Here is a 23034-nt window from a genome sequence, read left to right as displayed (position 1 = left end):
TTCGGTCTTTCCTCAGTCAATACACTCCCACCAGCTCTTTTTCCTCTCTCCCATCTGTCTGGCACAAGGGTTTTTATCCTGTCTGTGGCTGGGCCTTAATTGGCTTCCGGTGCTCCTAATTGACCTGTAATAAGCTCTACTCAGTCCACAGGGAACAAGGCCCTGATCATTCTTGGACTGATATATCTCCCTTTTGCTGCTCTCTGACTGCTCCCTAGCCCTGCTGTCTCACACTACATAATAAATACAGTATTATTTAGTGACATAGTATCAAATGGTAGCAGTGCATGTATTTCCCCTTGGTATGTTAGTCTTATCCTACTGATTACTAAACATAAACCAGAACCAGATTGCTCCAGCTGGGATAGGGTTCTCTGCACAACTGCAAGGCTATACAGAATTGAACTGGAGATAAACTATTAGAGAGACGTAGTTTATTTGAGCAGATGAGCCGCTCATTCTGAATTTTTTACAATTTTTCTGCACCATGGTGGAATCCAACTGAAATAATATACCTGGCTAACAGGGGTGCATCACATCACTAATTGTATTATCTGGCTGAATACCAATTAACTGGAAATGGCATTCAGCCACAGCAGAATTTGAAGCTGAATAGTGAAGGGAGTAATGAAAGATGCAGTCATGTGTATTGTATTTGATCATTTACTACAGCAGCACATTAGCAATATGAACCAATACCAATAGTCAACATCGTAACCCCACAAAATACACCGTAGTAGGATATTACTTTTTCCACAGTATTTTGTCATAATGACATTATGGGAGGAGAGTGGGAGAACCAAAACAAAATCTACACTGCAGATAGAACATCTTTTAATAATTGAAATTAAAGGCTGATATTACAATTTTCCATAACAACATCTTGGTAATTAAATCTACTCTGAAAAGAATTACTTTTTCCTTTGTAAAGTTGTGTGTGTGCATCTTTTTTTTTTTTTTAAATAAAATAAATTTATACATGTTGAAATGACTAAAGAGATCTTATGCTCTTTTTTTTCTCTTTTAAATTCTGTTGACCTAGAGGGTTAAGATAAAAGTCAGTCTCCATGATGATATTCATTGCTGACTTCTTAAAGCTAACTTTGTTCATAGTCACAAAAAGAAATGGTAGTTTTAAAAATACAGTCTGCAAGAGTGAGGAATGAGGACATGAATGATCCTTAGGGACAACAGACCTTATTCAAAGTTCACTGAAATCAAATGGAGTCAACCTCAGCTTTGGCTAACTATCTGAACTATTTTTTTTTTAGTGAAGTTGAATATTAAAATTTAGGCTGGGTTTCCAGATGAAGTGTAGCTTTGAACATGTATTCAATGCATCCCCAGTGGCCAATCTATTTACATATCATGTTTTTAAAAAATCAGCAACAGCATGTAGATGTATATAGCACTTCCGTAAATTCAGTCTCACTATCTTCAGTTCAAGTGCTACTGTTTTCAAGTTAAAATGAAATATCCACTTTCTGCAATTCAAGGTAGGGAAATTTTTTACTGTTAGTAAGTTAAGGGCAATCCTGTACCCCTTCACTAACCAGAATGCAACATTTATAAACCAGTAGAATGCGGCAACACAAATTCAAATAACATGCTGGCAACTTCAACAGTGTTTCAACTGTAAAACAGTGAGGTGGAGAATGGGACAGAGCCATGTTATTATTTGACTGGTTTACTAGCTGGTTTCTAAATAAATAAAAGGCTTGATTCTGGGATGTGGCCGATATGCACACAATGAAGTTCAGGGAGAGGTGCAGAAGAGGCATCAAGATTACCTTTTCAGTCCCTTCATCCTGCTATTTCTCTCTCTGTGGCATTTAGTTGTCCTGGGCCATGTTAGAGCAACATCTAGACTGTTCTAACATATCAAAAAACAACAGACACAGGGAGCCAAATATCTAAGATGAGAGCCAACACATCCCCTTTTTCCTGCTGCACTGACAGCAGGCAGGATAAGGGACATAGCATCCCAGAAAGCAGCTTGATGACTCTGAAGTGGCACCCTTGACCTGGGGTATTCCTTCCTCCACAGGTTAACCCATCTCCATTGCTGCATAAGGATGCAGGCACTCTCTCAAAAGGACCGATCTCAAACTAGGTAAGCCTTTATAGGTCACAGATAGCACCTTGAATTACATCCAGAAACAAACTGGAAGCCATCACATATCACAAAGCACAGCTGTAATGTGCTTCCTATGAGACAATAAACCCAGACACATTATACACTACTTGAAATTCCTTTAGAAATCTTTAAGCACTGTGCATTGCAGCAATCCAATTTTGAGATGAAAAAGACATGGTTAATTGGAGAGATATGCAAAGGTACAAAAAAGGATCAAACCTTTTAGCCAACCTCAAATGGGGGAGGGCAAGAATTCTTGGCCACTCCTGCTATCAATTCATCTACAAGCAGCAGGGGATCAATAGTGGGCCTTTGGTATATCATGGTAACTTGTGAGGACAAAGCTGAGAAGAGACGATTTTAAAGGGCTACTATATCTATAGTCAAAATAAAAAGATTGTGATAATTCCCTAACTATCAGTAGAGTGGCCTATCAGTCAGACTGTATTCTTTAATGATGTAATCTGAAATTAAGTAGATTCCATCAAGCTGTCTGGGGTTGAACATTTAAAAAGGACTTTCATATTGACATGGAATAATGCATGGCTTCATCTCTCTATAGCTACTAGTATCAAGTAACTATCAATTAGCCAATGGGGTCAGATTTTTAAAGGAATTTAGGAGTTTAAAGTTAGTCACATAGTAGGATTTTCAAAAGTGCCTGGGCACCTAACTTCCATAGATTTCATTAGAAGCTAGGTTCCTAGGTGTTTTGGAAATTCTCATTGGGTGCCTAGCTCCATCTTTAGTCACCTAAATACCTTTAAAAATCTGCTCTATCATCCTGTGATGAAGTCAGTTCAGTAGTGCTGGCTGATAAAACGATTCAGAAGAAAATCCCAAAGGGATTGGGATGCTGGTAAACCAGGTGCCAGCTCTTGCCAGGTCTGTTGGAGTTAGCTAAGCAAAATCACAACTGGAAACCAGACCAGCTCACCTATATGTTAATATTGTTTAAGACAGGTGTTGAACTTGTAACAATGTGTATAGTGTTTAGACTCAATGACACACTTATAAGCTGCTGCATGCATTAATCCTACTTGTAATGTCTGTATCCCATGCTACAAAGTAATATGTAAGTTTTGCTTTATAATTGTAAAAAAGCCTGCTCTGAATTTGTGAACCTAGGCAGGAAAAGTGGTTCCTCTGCTCATCCAGAAGAACTATGAAGACTAAGTAGGCCATAGTGGAACATCACAACACAAAGGCTGATTTAATGGCCCTCTTACACCCATGAAGGTGCTACATGAGAGAAAGTGCACCCCATCAGCTTGAATTCTGGAAAAAGGAAATAAAGATAGCTGACATGATGATTTTTCATCTCTTTACTGTTTAGACTCTTACCAGGGCTGAAACAAAGAAACAAAAGCAGAGATCCCCGGGGTCAACCTGGAATTAGCCCTAAAAGACATTCAGTGCTGGCAGATTACTACATCACTGTCACCTTTTGGAACCATAGACTGTAACTCATCTGTGCTTATATGTTGCCTGCTTCAACCTGTAAATAACATTCTCATTTCTTTTTCCTAGTTAATAAATCCTTAATTAGTTTACTATACTATTGGCTACCAGCACTGTCTTTGGTGTGAGATCAAATTGATCTGGGGTAAGTGACTGGTCTCTTGGGACTGGGAACAACCTGAATATTTTGTGATTTTTGGTATAAGCGACCATTTATGACTGAGTCCAGCTTGCCTAGGTAGAAAGATAGACTGGAATACCCAAGGGGACTTTCTATGGCTCTGTGGCAAGACTGTTATAGTGATCTAGGAGTTCACATTTGTTACTGGGTTGGTGAACATACCACCAGTTGGGGTGTCTGTCCTGCTTTTGACAATCTGCCCTGAGATTGACACTCTCGGTTGTGGGTCACTCCAGGCAACGTGACAGGGTAAAAGGGTGGGAATCCATCTTTTTGGTGACCCGTACAGAACTACTACAACATGCTTAGCACCTCAATATTTAAAGCTGAGGCTCAGGAGGTACTCAGCCTCATGCAAGATCAGACCCCTACTGGGAGAACATGACATTATACGTGATAGTGGAGCAGCTTGAAAATAAATCTGACAATACAGGTGTTATTTTCCCCCCTCTCAATTAAAAGAACAGCAGCAATGCAATCTGCTGTTTTTTTGGAGGAAAATCATCAGTAGAGGAAAGGGTAAACACATGGGAACATCTGTTCAAAGAAGCCACTTGAAAAACAGCTATGCCATGGAATAGGAAAAAAATCTGTGGTAGAATATTAGTGAGGCTTTTGGAAGGCAGCTGGAAAAAATGAGAAAGGACACAAGCAAGACTCGTGCTACTCACTGTAGCACAGCCTCCATTATTATTCTAGTCACATTAGTTTTGCAATCCAAGCATAATAATAGAAGAATCATTTTCTTAGGGCAGAGGCTATAGGCAGAATGCAGTGTAGGGACAGTGCCATCCAATATGCCACTGAAACATCCAAAATATTTATAAAATACCACGGAAGCCAACACATGATAGAGCAAATGCTTGCAGGGCAGTTGCAGCATTTTCCTTTGTAAAGAAGTTTTGAAGAGTTCACGAAACATGCAGACCCAAAGTTGCAAGTATTCATTGGCTCCCAAATTTCCATCAAGGGGCTCTTATATTGCACAAAATGTTACAAACATAAGTGTCCACGGCTTTGTTTTAGGAAAGACAGACACTTTTGTTTTAAGTGACAGACTGATAGTTTTTATAAGGATCAGCAGGTGGCTCAGTAAATGTGCTTACATAAAAGGCCACATTTTCAAAGTGGCTTCACCTGGCCTCCCTAATTGCACCTGCCAGGGTTGCCCACTAGTATTTGCTACTTAGGAAGTTATGCACCTTCCAGTTTGCATGTGGAAGTTTGTGTGCATGTGCACACGCAAATATAGGCACTAAGTCATTTTTGAAACATTGGCCCAACCTGGTCCTTGAGCAACATCTTTTATCAATCCTCATCTAGAGATAAAAGAAAATGTGTGAAGAAAGCACAGAGTGGTTTACATCTGGCATTGTCTCTACTACTTCTACATTTCTTTACATCTTCAAAGAGACAATAAAAAAAAACTATTTAATTAATTCACACAACCTCACTGTGAGGAAAGAATTATCCCCATTTTATAGAAAGGGAAACTGGGATTGGAAGGTTAAGTCTCCTGCCCAAAGTAACATAAGGAATCAGTGGCAGAACCAGAACTGGAATTCCAGAGTACCTGGCACTTCATCCCATGTCCTTTCCACTGAAATAGGCTGACATCTTTTGCTGCATTAGCTTTGATGAGGGTAAGATATGGGAAGGTGCCAGTAAGAAAGAAGAACTTGCAGGATTCATTTTTTGTTTTCTCTCGACTGCCAATATGTGACTGTTCACAACATTGCAAAGGATTTGTGGGCGACAACCTGAGATCACATGAGAAATTCTTTTACTGCTTTTTGCATCTTATAAATGCTAGGTAGATGTAAAATAGTCAGACACAACATACAGTAAACAGATGGAATTCTACCCTCTCCATGCTTGAATGACTTTCTGAATATTACAAAGCCATTAATGACTTTCCAATAACTGAAAAGCAAGCATGAGAAAGACATTTGTGTAACTTTAATGTGCTCAGTGAAGTCTTATAGAAATCTTATTCACCCTCTTTAGGTTTTTGAAGAAGGCTGCTCAAGTAGGGAACAGTTTCCACACTGGACTCATACAGATATTCTCTCTTATCAGTCTCCTGGAGAGGGAAAAAATATGAATGTAGAAACACTGTGAAGTAACTGATGATGTTGCAGTGCATTTGTGGGACAGCTTATTAGCCACTATGAAACAGGACCCACATAAAGTACATTAAAGAATCAGAGGGGAGTATATTCTTGATAGATTTTTAGATTCCAATTCAAAGACACACCATGCCAGCTTTTTAACAATGGGGTGAGACCAATGTAGAACACTTCAGACAGATTTGTACAGATGAGGTGTCCAACTGCATGTCAAAGATGATCAATGTGGAAGATGAGCGAACTTTCTGTACTGATGTTACAGGCCTGGTAGAAGAGACTGCACAATAAGATAAAAATAAAATCAACCTTCAAATTGGAAGGAGCTCATGACGACTGTAATAGTCACCACTACCATCACTGCCTCTTTCTCATAAATTTCTTCCCCATGCATCATAATCGCCACACTTCCTGAAAATTAATTCTGAGTCTGGCTCCTGGCTCAAAGAAAGTGCCACAAGAAACTGTTTCTGTATCTCCAATGGTAGAATCATATTCATGCATAATAATTAGTCTCTTCTCTACTGGCAGCACAACAGAAGGGTATAGACAGTCTTTGGGGATTAAGTGAGATGGCACTTTGTTGCTCAGTACATTTGGAAGTAGACCTATGAGCTAAGCAGGATTTATTTCTCAGCAGAGGATGGAATAGCAAATCATGTTGCTGTCAGTAGTTTCCGGTTTTTAACTTAAGTGTTTTCAATTGGATGAATCACAAAAAGAAAAACCAAGAACATGAGCACAATACAACTTGAGACAGTAAAAATAACACCATAAATAATTATATTAGAACTCAAACCGTATTTAGGCAGTTTTTAGATAGCTAAAAAGATCCTTCCATTGATACTGAATTATTTCTCCATGACTAAGTTGTCACAGGTTGACACTAAATCTGAAAGACTATTTTCCACATGCAATACCTACTTAAAATGAAAGATGCTCTTGGACACTGACAAAGCTTGAGCATTTTCCCTCTGCATCATGGCTACCTGTCTAACCACTAAGCACATCCCATAAAATAAGGGCTACATAGTATGCCAAATGATTTGTTACAACTTGTCTTTCCCTCTTTGATATTTCCATTTTCATCAGCACTTGTTTCTCTGTCAAAAACAATACAATGTCATACACAGATAGTTCAATTGAGCTGAAGTAAAGCAGGCTTGCAAACTCCTGTTCTACAGATCACTCTCTCTATATGAACAGTTTCATGCTTTTAAGAAACCTTATCCAAGAATTAATTTCTCCCTATCCTGATGGTCTTGACAATTCTGAAGTACCTGCTCCCTCCTCTAAGTACAAATGTCTTGGGAAACAAATCAGAATTACATGTTCTACGGCTTTTAATCCTTTTTCTGATTTGGTGATGTCAAGATACATGCTTTTAAAGAGACTGCAATTCAAATTTTTAGGTCCAGTGGGTGCATTAGAGCTAGACAGAGAAGTGTGGTATTATTCCACTGTAATTGTTAGTGTGCCTCATTTTATCACCCTTGAAAAAAGTGAGTTTATTACAAAGCACCAAAAAAAATTCCAAAGTAGGATTTTCCTGTGACCATAACAAATGATGTTAGGTAAACTAGGGAGCTAGTGTCAGATAGACAGCAGTTTTACTCAGTGATTAATCCATTTCTTAACTTGTCACCAGTGACTGTCACAGATGAATCCATATCTGGGTTTTTCTGCATTTCTGGAATGGATTCTCACAATGTTTCTGATTCTAGTTAGACACACAAGCCAAGGTTTTCAAAAGTGACTTGTGATGCCTCAGTATTTAGGTGTCCAACTTCAGATACCTTGAGGAAGTATGATTTTGAGCTGGGGTGCTCACCACTTCCTGAAAATCAGAGTTTTTTAACATGCCTCCAGTTGGATAACCAGAAGTCACTAGTTATTTCTGAAAATCTTACCTGTGAGTCATATACTCCATTATTATTATTATCTCACTCTGGTTTCCAGACCTTTCAAGGCATCATGACTGAAATCCTGGACCCACTGAACAAATACAAGTATTGCTTTTACTTTGATAAGGCTATGATTTCACTCTATGGGCAAGTCTACACCGCTGGCAAAATTTGGTGGCAGTCAACAGGAGTCCCGTAAGCTACACAGAGTAGCTTGTGTAACTCCCGTTGACGTTGTAACTTCCCTTTAGCGCGCTGTCCCCATTGTGCTGCGCTGATGGGAAATGCATTCCTGTCAATGCAGAGCTATCCTTTTTGGGGAGGTGGTTTTATTAGATCAACTTCCAAATCGATTGAGCGTGTTGTCACCGTCACTCAATCGAACCGGAAAAATTGATCTGATGGCAGCGAATTTGCCGTACATAGCCTAAGTTTCCAGTGATATCTTTTAAAGATATAAATCTGTCATACAAAAAGAACAAACAAACAAAAACAACACTCAGTGGGTAAAAATCTCACTTACCCCTTTATATGAAACAATGAAGACAAGAAGGTTGGCATAGAAGATTAGATTCTAAGTAACGGGCACAATATGGAACACTATGAGAAAGAGAGAAACATGGAGAGATATAGGGCATTAGGACATGTTAGGACATGGGTGGCTTTTTCTGGTTTGTTTTTGTTTTGTCTCGTCTCACAGAATACTGATTTCAAAAGGGGTTACACATACCATGGCACCCTCCAAGCACTGCTGCTCAGACCCAGTTTATTTTTACTCCTTTAAAATATTAGGTGCTTGATACTATGTCCACTGAAGTTAGTGGTAAAAATACCATTCTATAGGTGCAAGGTAGGACCCTGTGGCTCAGAATTGAGAACATTTTGCTGAACACCCACTGTGAATGCACTGAGTGCTCTTATTTCCCATGTAAGGAAATGGGAAATGAGGGCGCTCTAAACATCACAGGAATAGGCCCCAAATATAGCATATATTTGGTTCAGAGAGAGAGGAGTGAATGCCCACAGACTTCATGGGCTATCAGTGCCTGAAGTTTGAAATGGCCTATCCTCACTTGAACCTCTCAGCATACTAAGCAACCATGTAACTAATAATTAGTGTTTACTTTTTGATGACTAATATGGCTAAGGAAGGCAAGGCCTTACGTTTTTGTTTGTATTAATCTCAGTATTAGATTGTATTAATATTTCATTTACAGTGTACACTGATTGCACCTTGCAACATCAGCAGGATCTGTTGTGGATTTTTGTTGAACGCTATGCTTCCAGGGACTTTAAGTATTTGTATACATTTGCTTACAAAATCCTTTAAAACCAAATCAATATGATATCTTTTCCATGCCTCAGGCTAACAGCAATCTGTAGAGCACTTATACAGAAATACACCTTAGTCATATCATTGGATGATTGCAGCTACTTGTTTAAAATAAATAATTAATAATAATAATAATAATAATAATAAGATTGCTCCATCATGGTAAAATAACAATAATACCCAACTCTTATATAGTGTTTTTCATCCCTAGATCTCCAAGCACTTTACAAAGGAAGTCAGTCAGTATCATTATCCCATTTTACAGATAGGGAAATGGAGGTAAAGTAGCTCGTCCAAGGACACCCAGCAGACCAGGAATGGAGAACCCAATTCTCTTGACTCTCAGTCCAGTGATCTGTTCATGATCTATTCTGATTATGAACATTAGGACTCCTGGCTTTGGCATAGGTGCATTCTGTAAAGCAACAAATACATCTATTTGACAGAAACCTACCGAAATGATGGTCCAGATATTCTTTTATTGTATATTGGCATAGCTTCATGGACATAAGTGGAAATATGCTAATTTACACAAACAGAAGATCTGGCCCAATAATATATCCAACATGGGTGGAAGAATTTCCCAATGTGCACCTACATTGATCATCATTGCTCATTCATTGTCGAAGGAATAACAACAAATTATTATGCTTTCCCTCTACAAGCATTACTTTGTGTGAGATCAGGAAGTCACAAGTTTAAAGGTCCATACCCAGTCTTCTTTGACAGAAGTCAGAATGAGTACCGAATTAATACTTGTTATTTCCTGTAATTCATTGACCTTCTGCCAGTAAACTCAGAAACCAATCCTATACTTTCTGGGGAATTAAACACATTAAAACTGGGAGCCATCACTTTGAGTTATGTACAATTACTTTATATGGCAATGGATGCTTCTTATATTTCCTACATTAAAATATAAACTTAATTTTTTTCTCTATTGTACTAATTTAAAATAATATTTCGAGTAAACTCAAAGATTAGTAGTAACACACATAAATTCTCTTTTGTGGTGTACCGTGAAGCTATAGCTGGATTATTTGTTTATTTTCTTACTTTTTAAAGTCCAGGCTAATTTTATAGCCAATGATATATGGTAGGTGTAGAAGCTTAAATGCCATTAATCAAAACTCATGCTTTAAGGCATAAATTGATCACTTCACATTTCAAAAAGGATTATCAATAGACAGCAATGCACAATTCATTATGGCCCTGATTTAACAAGGTATTCCCAATCCTCATTCACTTCAGAGGACCTAATCACATGCTTAAAGTTAGGCACTTGCTGAAGTGCTTTGCAGAACTGGGTCCTATGTGAGCACCATGTATGTTTCACTTTCCTCTGAAATATCAGGGACTGGCCAGGTGCAGAAGAAATAAATGATGGAATAATGGTTTGATTTGGTATGGCAAATCCTATGTTCCCAATCATTTCATAGAGTGGCTTAGTCGGTTAGTTTTGTGGCACAATAAAGACAAAGCAAACATATATATCAGTCCATTTAGGACGTGAACAAACAAATTTTATGTCAAAAGTTGCTTAAGTATTACAGGTGGTCATGATATCCATATAAACAAAGGATTGTGTATATGGTGGAATTCTGCTATCATTTAAAGTGACTTATAAAGATGCCAAGCCCTATTTTACTCTGCTACACTTTCAGTGGCGTTAGCTTGAATTTACCACTGTAACCAAGAACAGAATTTGTTTCCATATTTTAGCGCATCTACAAAATAGGGCCAAATCCTGAAGTCCTTAATGCCTGATCCTGAGCTTACTTAAATCAATGGAAAGACTCCCACTGACATCAGTGAGCAAAGTTCTTAAGGCCTTATGCTGCTCTCAGTGGCAATATTGCCATTGACTTCAGTGGCATTAACTTAAGTGGAGCAGGATTAGGCCTTTAGGGTGAAATTCTGGCTCTACTGAAGTAAACAGGAATTTTACTATTGATTTCAGCAGGGACAAGATTTTATCCTTAGTCTTTCATAGGTAAAACCTACACTGAGTTCAGTGGCCTGCAAAAGGAGGGTGGGATGTAGCTCATGGGCATGAGACTATATCGAGGCAAAATAAACTGATTTTTAATAGTGAAATATTTATTTCTAAGACCTTCCCCTTAATGAAGAATTGATTTCATTTTTCACTTGATGGAAAACTATAAAACTATTTAGAAACAATCTTGTGCCCTTTTGTATCTTTTGCATTGCTTTTCTCATGTTTTTTATTACTAAGGATGTCCAGTTCTTTCTTCCTCTGTCAAACATTATAATCCTCCGTGACATGCCAAAGGGTTATTGTGGAAATAAGTATGATGTAATAACCAAAGGATAGTGATTTCTGGTGGGGGAATACAAAGGAAGATCAGTTAGACCAAGATTCTAATATTCTTGCAGAGCTAGAATTTACACTACATATACGCATCCTCACACCCACATGTATCTAGAAACTATTATGGTTATATTGCATTTTTGATGTATATACCTTCCCTTCAGCTTTTTATAAGCCATCATTAGCTTTTTAAATTGTCAGCATATCTTTAGAAAGTTTCTAAAGTTCAAAGAAGGCTGAATATGTGATGATGTCTATGTTCTGTTTAGTCAGATTCCATTTCAAAGATACAAGAGAACACTTTTGGAGTAATGCAACTGAAAGGTCGATTGTATGTTTTTGTTTTCTGTTAACAAGAAGGTCTTGATTGTCCAAAGGGATCTGTTTGTGTTGAGTACTATGTCACAGGGTGACCCACTTACTACTGGTCTGGCACCTCCTCCTGGTCACTCTGGAGATTAGCTCTTGAGGTGGATGCCTTCTTCTGTGGTTTGCACACTGTTACTCTGTCTCTCACTCTGGTCTGCAGCTCCTCTATCATTCCAAGACCCTCAGCACATCCTTCATGACTTAGCCGTTCCCCCTTCTAGCATACAGTCCATTAACAGTCCTAAGCAGTTTTCCCATTCACTGCCCCAGTGGCTGGTAGGGAACCTGGGCCCACCCTTTTCTCCAGGTTCCAGTCCCGGGACCCTCAGCTTAAAGTTCTAGGCTCCCTCTTTCTGCCGTTATTGACCTTCCCTGGACTGCTTCTGACATTGTGGGTCCCCTTCTCTCTCTGGGTGCACCAACTCCAAGAACCCTCTTTTCAGGGAGTGATTTCCCTTTCTCATTCACCGCCGAGTCTGTAGCCTGCTATGAGGAGGTATAGGTCTTGCCGGTTCCTAATCAATCTCCTGCTCCCTGGCTCCCACTCCAGGTCAGCCTGTGGAATTAACTGGCCTACCCAGCCACCTTAACCTGGCACAGTCCTGTGTGGGATGGACACCCCATCACACATTGCTTCATGTGCAGAGGCTCATTTCAGGATTGGCTCCACAGTCAACGTATAAAAGGGCCCTGCATGTAACAGGAGAAAATGTCTGTCATCCTCTCTCCCCACTTAGTTCAATCACTAACTGCGTTGTTTCTCTTACTTTCCCCCTTGCATGGGTGATTTGCTTACCCAGATACTAAACACTACTTACCCTTAAAAGTACAGTCCCAGCAATAAAGGAAGAGGGGAACTCAACAAAAGAAAGTGTGTTAACTTAAGTTAGCTACCTTGAGTTAAAATAGCAGCGAAGACATGGCAACTCAGCTTTTAACTCTGTTTAGCAGCTCGAATAAAAGCCTATATGGGAGGCCTGGAATTTAACTTGAGCTCCTAGCTCAAGTTTAAAGCCAAGCTGCTGTGTCATCAGAACCATTTTAGCTCAAGTTAGCTAACGCTATGTTAGCAATCAGAAGAAGGTCAAAGAAAGTGTGGGCCCCTTACTGAATGGGGGAGGCAACTAGTGACAGATGATGTGGAAAAAAATGAAGTACTCAATGCTTTTTTTTGCCTCTGTCTTCACAGACAAGATCAGCAGCCAGACTACTGCACTGGGGAGCACAGAATGCGGAGGAAGTGAGCAACCCTCAGTGGTGAAAAAACAGGTTCAGGATGTGGACAAATTGGAGAGAGTCCAGTGGAGGGCAAAAAAACCAAAAAAAATCATTAGGGGGCTGGAGCACATGACTTATGAGGAGAGGTTGAGGGAACTGGTCTTGTTTAGTCTACAGAAGAGAAGAGTGAGGGGGGATTTGATAGAGGCCTTCAACTACCTGAATGGGGGTTCCAGGGAAGATGGAACTAGGCTGTTCTCAGTGGTGGCAGATGACAGAACAAGGAGCAATGGTTTCAAGTTGCAGTGGGGGAGGTCTAGGTTGGATATTAGGAAAAACTTTTTCACTAAGAGGGTGGTGAAGCACTGGAATGGGTTACATAGGGAGGCGGTGGAATCTCCATTTTTAGAGGGTTTTAAGGCCCTGCTTGACAAAGCCATGGCTGAGATGATTTAGTTGGGTTGGTCCTGCTTTGAGCAGGGGTTGGACTAGATGACCTCCTGAAATCCCTTTCAACCCTAATCTTCTATAATTCTAACGCATGTTAGCTAAACCAAATTAATAATACACAACCTACATTAGCTAACAAGTTAAAATAGCTGTGATGACACAGCAACTTGGGTTTTAGGTTGGGCTAGGAGCTCAAGCTTAATTCCAGGCTCTGATATAGACTTTTATAAGAGCTGCTAAACCAAGTTAAAAGCCGAGTTGCCATGTGTTCTTTGCTATTTTAGTTCAAGTTAGCTAACTTGGGTTGCTAAATGACTTTCTTACTGTGTCAGTATATGAACAGACCCCACTACTGAAAGCAAAGGAAAGTTCTTCATGAAGCCAGTAGCACAATATGACCCTAAAACCCCCATTCAAGACATACTTCAGAAATATGAATTAAAAATATAGTAATTAGTAAATGGACATACATGCAGAATCTGATCCTGTAAACATATGTACACTTACATAACCTTGTTTCCCAGGTGTAGTCCTGTAACTTGTGTAACACTATTTATGACTAATTCAGCATCTTAAGCACATGTTTAAACTATGTTGAAATCAATGGGACCTTAACACAGGCTTAAATGCTTTATGGAATTGGGATGGGATCATGTGCTTGACGTTAAGCTGACCTCATACTTTTGCTAAATCGGGACCCAAATGTGCAGCCCCTTTGATCGTACACTCTTCAAGGCAGGGACTGTGTCTTCCTATGTATCTAGTACATTTTGGCTGCTACTCTAATACAAGTAATAGATAACAAAAAGAAGAAATAATTAAAAAACAAACAAAAAAAATAAAACCCCAAACAAAAGCAAGCATTCATACTTCATGAATTAATAGTCTGATTGTTAAGGGTTTTTATAAAGTGGTCTCTGTGACACAGAGACATCCACACACATTTCTAATTAACACCAATCATGCACATTAATGGTATAACCTACTGCTTAAGTAAATGAATATCTTTGCCCCCGCTGCTTTGAAGGGGCTGATAGGCATGCACTTTATTGACAAAGTAAGCTAATTTACAAAGTGATTGTCCATGAGGGAACTGCTGTTTATTTGCAGAGTTTTTCTCATTGAACTCACAGGGCAAACAATGCACTTACATTGTTAATTAAAATATCAACAGCTAAATGTAAATAGTGCAGTCTCTGCAAAAGGAATGACATTCATTCAGAACGAAATACTGAGGTCTAGCAGTTGTTTATTGGGGCGGGGAGGAGGAGAAATGGTTTTATAGAGTTGGGCAACCATTTTGCAATGCTTGCTCCCAAAGGTTAAGATTGCTTGAAAAATTGAATTAATGCACTATACAGAACTAATACCACAACAAAAAGGAAACTAAGAGAGCCGGCCCTGTCTTTGTGCTCCTTCAGAGAGTGCCGTCTTTGTTTACCCACTTAAGACTCCTGAGATGTACAGAACATACTGTTTTAGTAACAGTTTGTAGTTTGTTTAAAGAAGATGGCTTAGTGAAAGAATAATAGAGCTTACAGACTGTTTATGGCAGAGGAGAAGCCCTCCCCTGCCGAAGTGATGGTATTAGTGTTGGTATGGTTTTGCACATATAAGCCAAAACACTCTTGATTCTGCATTTTGATTGGCTGGCTAGTCCACCTCTTCTCCAAATCTTAGTGGGATTATAACAAGCAAGTTCAATCAAACAATATTAAAAAAGGTCAAGACAGTTATAGCATTCTATTCTATTTTGCAGAATACATGAGGTTTTGCTTATGAGAGCATGTTTGCTCCAGGAAAGAACCTGTAGTGGAAAATAAAGAGTACATCAGCTAATCTTTTTAGCATGCCAGCAATTCATTCAGCTGAATGGGCACATACAATTTCAGATCATTTAGGTTTAACTTGTGACTGTTACAAATGGCAAGTGACTTTTCTATCAGTCAATAACACTACAGTAGACTCAATTAGTGAAGAGTTTGCATCCGTGATTAAAATTTAACAGGCAAGTAAGATTTTGGACCTTATGAAAAGGAATCTTACCAGGCTATAACAGTGATTATGTATTATTGTAGAAAGGTTAACATTGATGTAATATAATGCTAGGGAACTACCTTACCACACATAAGAAAGAAAACGCATGTTGCTCATTTCTTATTTTGGAAACAGACTGCTGACGTATATAAAGCAGCAAATAATTCATTAGTTTTGACATAATTTCCAAGTGATGTTGATTTTGATAACACTCTATATGGTTTGGCTCCTAGTTGCCTAAAAGACAAACTTTCACTTCATCTTAAATCACATACTTGAGATCAGCTGTGGTGACAGAGGTACCAACATTCAGATATAAACTGGTATGGTATTTTCAACACGTGAGCCTTGATTCACTCCCCATTCTGATCCATCAGACACCAAATTTATTGACTGTCTGGAACACTAAAATGCCTATGTATTTACATAGGAGACAATGGGAGGAGTCTGAGGCTCCTTTTTCTCCCCAAGGGGGCAGAGTATATCATACCAGAGAGAGGAAAGACATATAGACGGATCTCTATATATATCAGCAATTCCTCCGAGTTAAAGGACGATTGTCTTCCATGAAATGATAGCCGGTTATTGGTGGTAAATTCACAGGTGACTAATGAGACAGATCCAGGATCCACAGATCATGTCACAGTTGGGGCAGACATTTCCCAGTGGAAGGTGCGGATCTGGATTGTTGACTTGGGCTACAGTGTGTTCTTTCTTCCTTTCCTGTTTCTCTACTTCCTGTTGTCTTTGTTGGGTCTCAGAATCATAGGGCTGGAAAGGATCTTGAGAGGTCATCTAGTCCAGTCCCCTGCAGTCATGGCAGGACTAAGTAATATCTAGATCATCCTTGACAGGTGTTTGTCTAATCTGCTCTTAAAAATCTTCCATGATGGAGAGTCCACAACCTCCTTAGACAATTTATTCCAGTGATTAACCACCCTGACAGTTAGAATGGTTTTTCTAATGTCCAACCTAAACCTTCCTTGCTGCAGTTTAAGCCCATTGCTTCTTGTCTTGTCCTCAGAGGTTAAGAACAATTTTTTTCCCTCCTCCTTGTAACAACCTTTTATGTACTTGAAAGCTGTTATCATGTCCCCTCTCAGTCTTCTCTTCTCCAGGCTAAACAAATGCAGTTCTTTCACTCTTGCCTCATAGGTCATGTTTTCTAGACCTTTAATCATTTTTGTTGCTCTTCTCTGGACTTTCTCTAATTTGTCCACATCTTTCCTGAAATATGGCGCCCAGAACTGGACACAATACTCCAGGTGAGGCCTAATCAGCTGGAGTAGAGCAGAAGAATTACTACTCATGTCTTACTTACAACACTCCTGCTAATACATCCCAGAATCATGTTCGCTTTTTTTTGCAACAGTATTACACTGTTGACTCATATTTAGCTTGTGGTCCACTATGACTCCTAGATTCCTTTCCACAATACTCCTTCTTAGGCAGTCATTTTCCATTTTGCGTGTGCGCAACTGATTGTTCCTTACTAAGTGGAGTACTTTGCATTTGTCCTTATTGAATTTCATCCTATTTACCTCAGACCAATTCTCCAGTTTGTCTACATCATTATGAATTATAATCCTATCCTCCAAAGCACTTGCAGCCCCTCCCAGTTTGGTATCATCTGCAAACTTAATAAGTGTATGCCACGTATTTAAATCATTGATGAAAATATTGAACAGAAACGGACCCAGAACTGATCCCTGTGGAATCCCACTTGTTATGCCCGTCCAACATGACTGAACCATTGATAACTACTTTCTGGGAACGGTTTTCCAACTGGTTTTGCACCCACTTTATAGTAGCTCCATCTAAGTTGTATTTCCCTAGTTTGCTTAAGAGAGGGTCATGTGGAATAGTATCAAAAGTCTTACTAAAGTCAAGATATACCTCATCTACCTCCTCTCCCCATTAACAAGGCTTGTTACCCCGTCAAAGAAAGCTATCAGGTTGGTTTGACATGATTTGTTGTTGACAAATCCATGCTGATTGTTACTTATTACCTTATTATCTTCTAGATGATTGCAAATTGATTGCTTAATTATTTGCTACATAATCTTTCCAGGTATGGAAATTAAGCTGAATGGTCTGTAATTCCCTGGGTTGTCCTTATTTCTCTTTATGTAGATGGGCACTATATTTGCCCTTTTCCAGTCTTCTGCAATCTCTCCTGTCTTCCAAGACTTTTCAAAGATAATCGATAATGGCTCAGATATCTCCTCAGTCAGGTTCTTGAGTATTCTAGGATGCATTTCATCAGGCCCTGGTGACTTGAAGACATCTAACTTGTCTAAATAATTTTTGTAGGACTCTTTTTTGACTTTTAGATCACTTAAGATTTCCTGGTTAAGCCAGGGTGGTCTCTTGCCATACTTATCTTTCTTATGCAATGGGATAGTTTGCTCTTGTGCCCTTAATAATGTCTCTTTGAAAAACTGCCAACTGTCTTCAATTGTTTTCCCTCTTAGACTTGTTTCTCATGGGATCTTATCTACCAACTCCCTGAGTTTGCTAAAGTCTGCCTTCTTGAGATTCATTGTCTTTATTTTGCTGTTCTCCCTCCTACCATTCCTTAGAATCATTAACTCTATCATTTCGAGATCGCTTTTGCCCAAGCTGCCTTCCACTTTCAAATTCTCAACCAGTTCCTCCCTGTTTGTCAAAATCAAATCTAGAACAGCCTCTCCCCTAGTAGCTTTCTCCACCTTCTGAAATAAAAAATTGTCTCCAATATATTCCAAGAACTTGTTGGATAGTCTGTGGCCTACTATGTTATTTTACCAACAGATATCTGAGTAGTTGAAGTCCCCCATCACCACCAATCCTCTGCTTTGGATGATTTTGTTAGTTGTTTTAAAAACGCCTTATCTACCTCTTCTTCCTGGTTTGGTGGTCTATAGTAGACCCGACCATGACATCACCCTCATTCTTTACCCTTTTTATCCTTACCCAGGGACTTTCAACAAGTCTGTCTTGTATTTCCACCTTAACCTTAACCTTGCCACAAGGTCCTTCTCCATTTCAATCAACTGAGAGCTTAGGTTTCCCATGAGTTTATGTTGATGTTGCACATCTTCATTTTGGCTTTTGAGGGTGTCTTTGAAGCACTGTTTTTTTGCCCTACCCTCATCTGCTGCGAGAATATGACCTGCTTTGAGAGTCAATTGTCTTGCATTTGAAGAACGTGGGCAGCCCAATGGAGTTGGTGGCAGATAGTCCGAGCTTCAATGCTTGAGTTTTTGGCTTGGGACAGGACGCTGATGTTGGTGCATTGATCATCCTTCTTGATTCTGAAGATCTTGCAAAGGCACTGTTGATGGTATCATTCAAGAGGCTTGAGGTGTCTACAGCATGTGACCCAGGTTTCAGCACTGTACAGGAGGCCCTGGGTCATGATATGTATTGAATTATTTTAAGGTAGTGTATAACCTGTGAGATTTGGTTTGTAATGGATTTGCAAACTAAAGTTAGAAAGTTCAGTTTGCAGTGCCTGAAGTAAACGTACCCCTACAGCTTTGCATTCAGTGCACTTGAACATCCAGGTGTGGGAAAGATCCCACAGGACAACAAATGAGGTTGGTGGGGATGGAAGGAGGAGGACAGGAGGCTGGCTGGAGATCTGAGTGTAACTCTGCAAACAACTTCCACCCAATTTGACAGCCTCTCAATAATGTGGTATGAGGTTTGGAAACATAACAAACCCAACACTATTTATGGATGTGTTCGAGGCTCAGAGCAAATAGTTCTCACAGCACTAGTTATGAAAAAATGATCTGGACTTGGACAATAGCTCGTACAATCCCCAAACATGCAGACAGCTCTATGTTAATATATCACATTTTCCAAACTGGTCATTTAGATTTTATTGAGCACAGACAACTAACTGCATGCAAAAAACAAAGCTTCACTAGGCTAAAGAGCCTTTTCAAGGGACATGCTGAGTTTCCCCCCATATTTAATAGATCAAGTGCAAATTCATTTTGAAGATGTTTGAATCAGTAATGGTGAGTGACATCTGAATTACAAATAGGTCTGCATTATAATTGAACAACTGTGCAGGCTAAGGGGGAGCTGCAAGATTTGCACACTTAGGGAAAGAAGGGAAAGTATTTTTCTTAATCAGAAACTTTATTAATCACTTGTCACAGATGCAATCGTAGCAGCTATTAATCATTCACATACAACAGCACTTCTGTTCTTCTGATAGTCCTGGTATAAATTATCATGTCAAGGATTAACACATTTTGTTTTGCTAATACTTTGTTTTATTCCCTTTTTTTGTTCAGAAGAGGCTTGAGAAATGTCTTTTTGGACAACTGGAGTCTGAATGATTAATCATAGTGACAGAAGGTTGACCAATGGGTCAACTAACAATGAATAAAAACATAAGACATAGGTTCATTCTAGGTTACATTCATGTTCCAGCTCAACATAGAGACAACAGCAAGTCACTTTCTTCCGGAAATACTGAATAACTATATGACAATCTGAACACAGTATGTGTGTGGTTCCCCAACCCTGTCTACTCCCCCCCCTTTATAAAACAACCCCCCAAAGCCATTTGTTATTAAAGATGCTGTGTTGGCCACCCAATCTGGCCTCAGCAATTTCAAACCACAGTTAAATGCTGATGTCTCCAGGGCTTTGACTACTGCAAACAAAGCCAGCAAGCAAGCTACAGAAGCTTTCCCTCAAGTGCAATATTGGATCATAAATTCAGTGTGATGGCTATTAAACTCATAAGTTGTAGTCAGAGCATCTTACAATCAAAAATCCTCAGGGTCTTACTGCTGGAAAGGAAAGAACTGCAAACAAAAATAAATAGTAAAGACTGGGCATTACTGATTAATTAGGGACTAGTGAAAGCTTCTTTAGTAACTTTGAGAAAACTGACGATGCAAAATGAATTACATTCTAATTGTACAAACAATTCTAACAATTAATTTGTATTGAACTTTTTCCTTATGTAACAGCCTCCAGAAAAACATATTTAGTGGAAGATAGAATAAGGTTTATTTCTGCCGCATAGACTATTTTTAAAGTTAAATATAATAATGTTTTATCCTACAGTATGATTAGTCAGAAAAGTGAATGTTGAAAAAAGAATGTGGGTTTTCATATTTATTCTCTGAGGGGCTCCCAGGGCAAAGGCGCTTAGCTTAAAGTCAAAAGTGATTATTTTTGTATCCATCTACAGGAACTACAAACACCAGGAATATGAATACCATTCTTTTTTGCCTCTAACATTGGCAAAAATAAGGCTATTGCTGCAATCAGAACTTAAATGACAAATTTCTTGATGAGGCAGAACAAATCTAGCTCAGTAGCCTATAGCTTTACTGGCTCTGCAAGTCAAACAGTAATAAAAGTGTGCTTTTGTGCCAGGTCACAATTTCTCCCAGAAAAAATCATTGGAGTGCAACAAGAAAAACTCAGGGGCTGAAATTGTAGCCCCACTGAAGTCAGTGACAAAACTCCCATTGACTCCAATGGGGCCAGGGTTTCATCCAATGAATTTAAAGTACTGGAATTTCCAAAGTATCATGTGGTAGGAAGATTGTGCAGCGGGAGAGCCCTAATTTACCAATCCATGGGTGTTGTGAGAATATTTATTTCCAAATGCAGGTCAAGACCCTGATTCAGCAAGCTACGACTTCAACGGGACTTACTCATGTGCTTAAAGTTAAGCACATGCTTAATTGCTTTACTGAATTGGGACCTAAAATATCAAATAATAAATAGTTTTAATTAAATAGGGTATTGTGAAAAATTAAACCCAAATAAAAAAAAGAACCCCCCCCCCCCACCACAAATCCCTACACTCCTTAGGGGTGCCAATTTTATTTTACTTTGTTTTTCTCATGTTGAAATATAAACTTTTCTGTATATTTCTTTGTATTATTTGGAATTTGCAGAGCCTTCAACTGCTCAAGGCAAACATTCCTTAGTAGCTTTGGTATCTCTCAAATTTCAGCCATAAATCTTGTGATGTAAAAAACCAGGGTCTACATTATTAATAGTCATAAGAAAGTTCCACCCTGTTATTACAACATCAGCCTAATGATACAGATCTTTCAGTCTACTAGGACGGTCTTTTTATATGCTGCTTTAAAATTCTTAGAAACCTGTACTGGGAAAATCATGGGGAAAAAGAAACATGGGGATCTCCCTGATATTTCCTTTTGAGAGAGATTGTAAGCAGGTCCTTTAGAAATATAATCAGGCATCCACTATAGGACTTAAAACAGAATTGGAGGTAAAAAAAGTAATATTTGACTGTATTTGATATATCAAACTAAAAGCCTAACACAAGAAAAATGGGAGTACATGCTCAGCATTCTCAGTCAAAACTCTGAAAGGGTGATTTGGATTTTCTGAGATAGAAAAGAGCATATGGTAAATAGATCATTTGAGAATTAGAAGAAAAAGCTAAGAAAGCAAATGTGTAGCTGGAAAATAACTTGTTATTCTTATCGGACTTCACTCTATTGTTAATCTTTGTAGAGACTGAGTTTAGTAAGTAGGGAAGTAAGGGAAAAACAGACTTCAGATTAGAGCAAAAATAAATGGAAAAAAGACTGAGGGTGATAATATAGGCTAATGCCGAGCTGAATTGTTAAATGATCTACACTCAGATGGACAGAATTGATACCTTGTGAGCTGGTCATTAGTAATGAAAAATGACTGTTCAACTGGTTTAACATCTAACCAAAATGCCTTTCTGGCTATTTGAGCTTTCAGAGCACGACTAATTCAAATTTATTTTTTCAGGAGGAGGTGATAATGATAAATCTTCATTGTTTTTAAAATTTAAACTGATGTTCTAAGGCCCCTTCTGGAACCTTTTAGGTTTATTTAAAGTGAAACTCCAATATGGGATATTTTAGATTAGTTCTTTGCCACCTTTCTTGGCCCTGGCATATCAAGTGTTTTGATGGTGCCGCTGGGGCGAATGGAGCATGGCCAGATAATTGCTGCACTCTTATCAAAATCCTTGGCTGCCAGATCGACTCTTGTAAATACAGAAAATTCTATTTCCTGCAATATGAAACTAATTATCCATACAAATGCCATTGATTCATTAACATTTGAACAACAATATCTAGCTTTTACATAGCACTTTTCATCATAGATGTCCAAGCACTGGACAAAGATGGTCAGTATCATTATCTACATTTTACAGGTGAGGGAAATGACTTGCCCAAGATCACCCAGCAAAGCTGGGAATTGAACCAAGATCTCACATGTCCCTAATGAGTGTCCTATGTATTTGGCCACCTCCACCTAGTAATACTAACTTTTGATGATTCAGGATTACAGTTTGATTCACTGAGTGATACCTTCAGCAAAAGAGGCTTTATGTATGACCACAGAGAACTACTGAAGTCTGTCTCATATTACCATTTGTAGAGTAAAATCCTGGCCCCACTGAAGTTAGTGGCTGAACATCCATTAATTTCAGTGGGGTCAGGATTTCCCA

At 38.9% G+C, this 23034-nt stretch overlaps 1 long non-coding RNA gene across 3 annotated transcripts in view; it reads right to left on the bottom strand.

Annotated features, from left to right (window-relative positions):
• Positions 1–5552: 5552 nt before the first annotated feature.
• LOC137165345 (uncharacterized) overlaps positions 5553–23034 on the bottom strand; it is a 117934-nt gene continuing 100452 nt past the window's right edge. For 2 of the 3 annotated variants that reach the window (XR_010923340.1, XR_010923339.1), the window contains exons 3-4: positions 8333–8409; positions 5553–5862 (exon numbers count right to left, since the gene is read on the bottom strand). This is a non-coding gene — a long non-coding RNA (uncharacterized lncRNA). Of the gene's footprint in view, positions 5863–6036; positions 6186–8332; positions 8410–23034 lie in introns of all 3 variants that reach the window. The other variant, XR_010923341.1, reaches the window with a different exon arrangement.

Source organism: Emydura macquarii, unplaced genomic scaffold, assembly GCF_026122565.2.
Source record: "Emydura macquarii macquarii isolate MOO-44397 ecotype Brisbane River unplaced genomic scaffold, CSIRO-AGI_Emac_v2 contig_2768, whole genome shotgun sequence".
NCBI classification, from domain to species: domain Eukaryota; kingdom Metazoa; phylum Chordata; order Testudines; family Chelidae; genus Emydura; species Emydura macquarii.
Note: the sequence above shows the minus strand (reverse complement) of the source record. Positions and strands in the feature narration are given on the sequence as shown.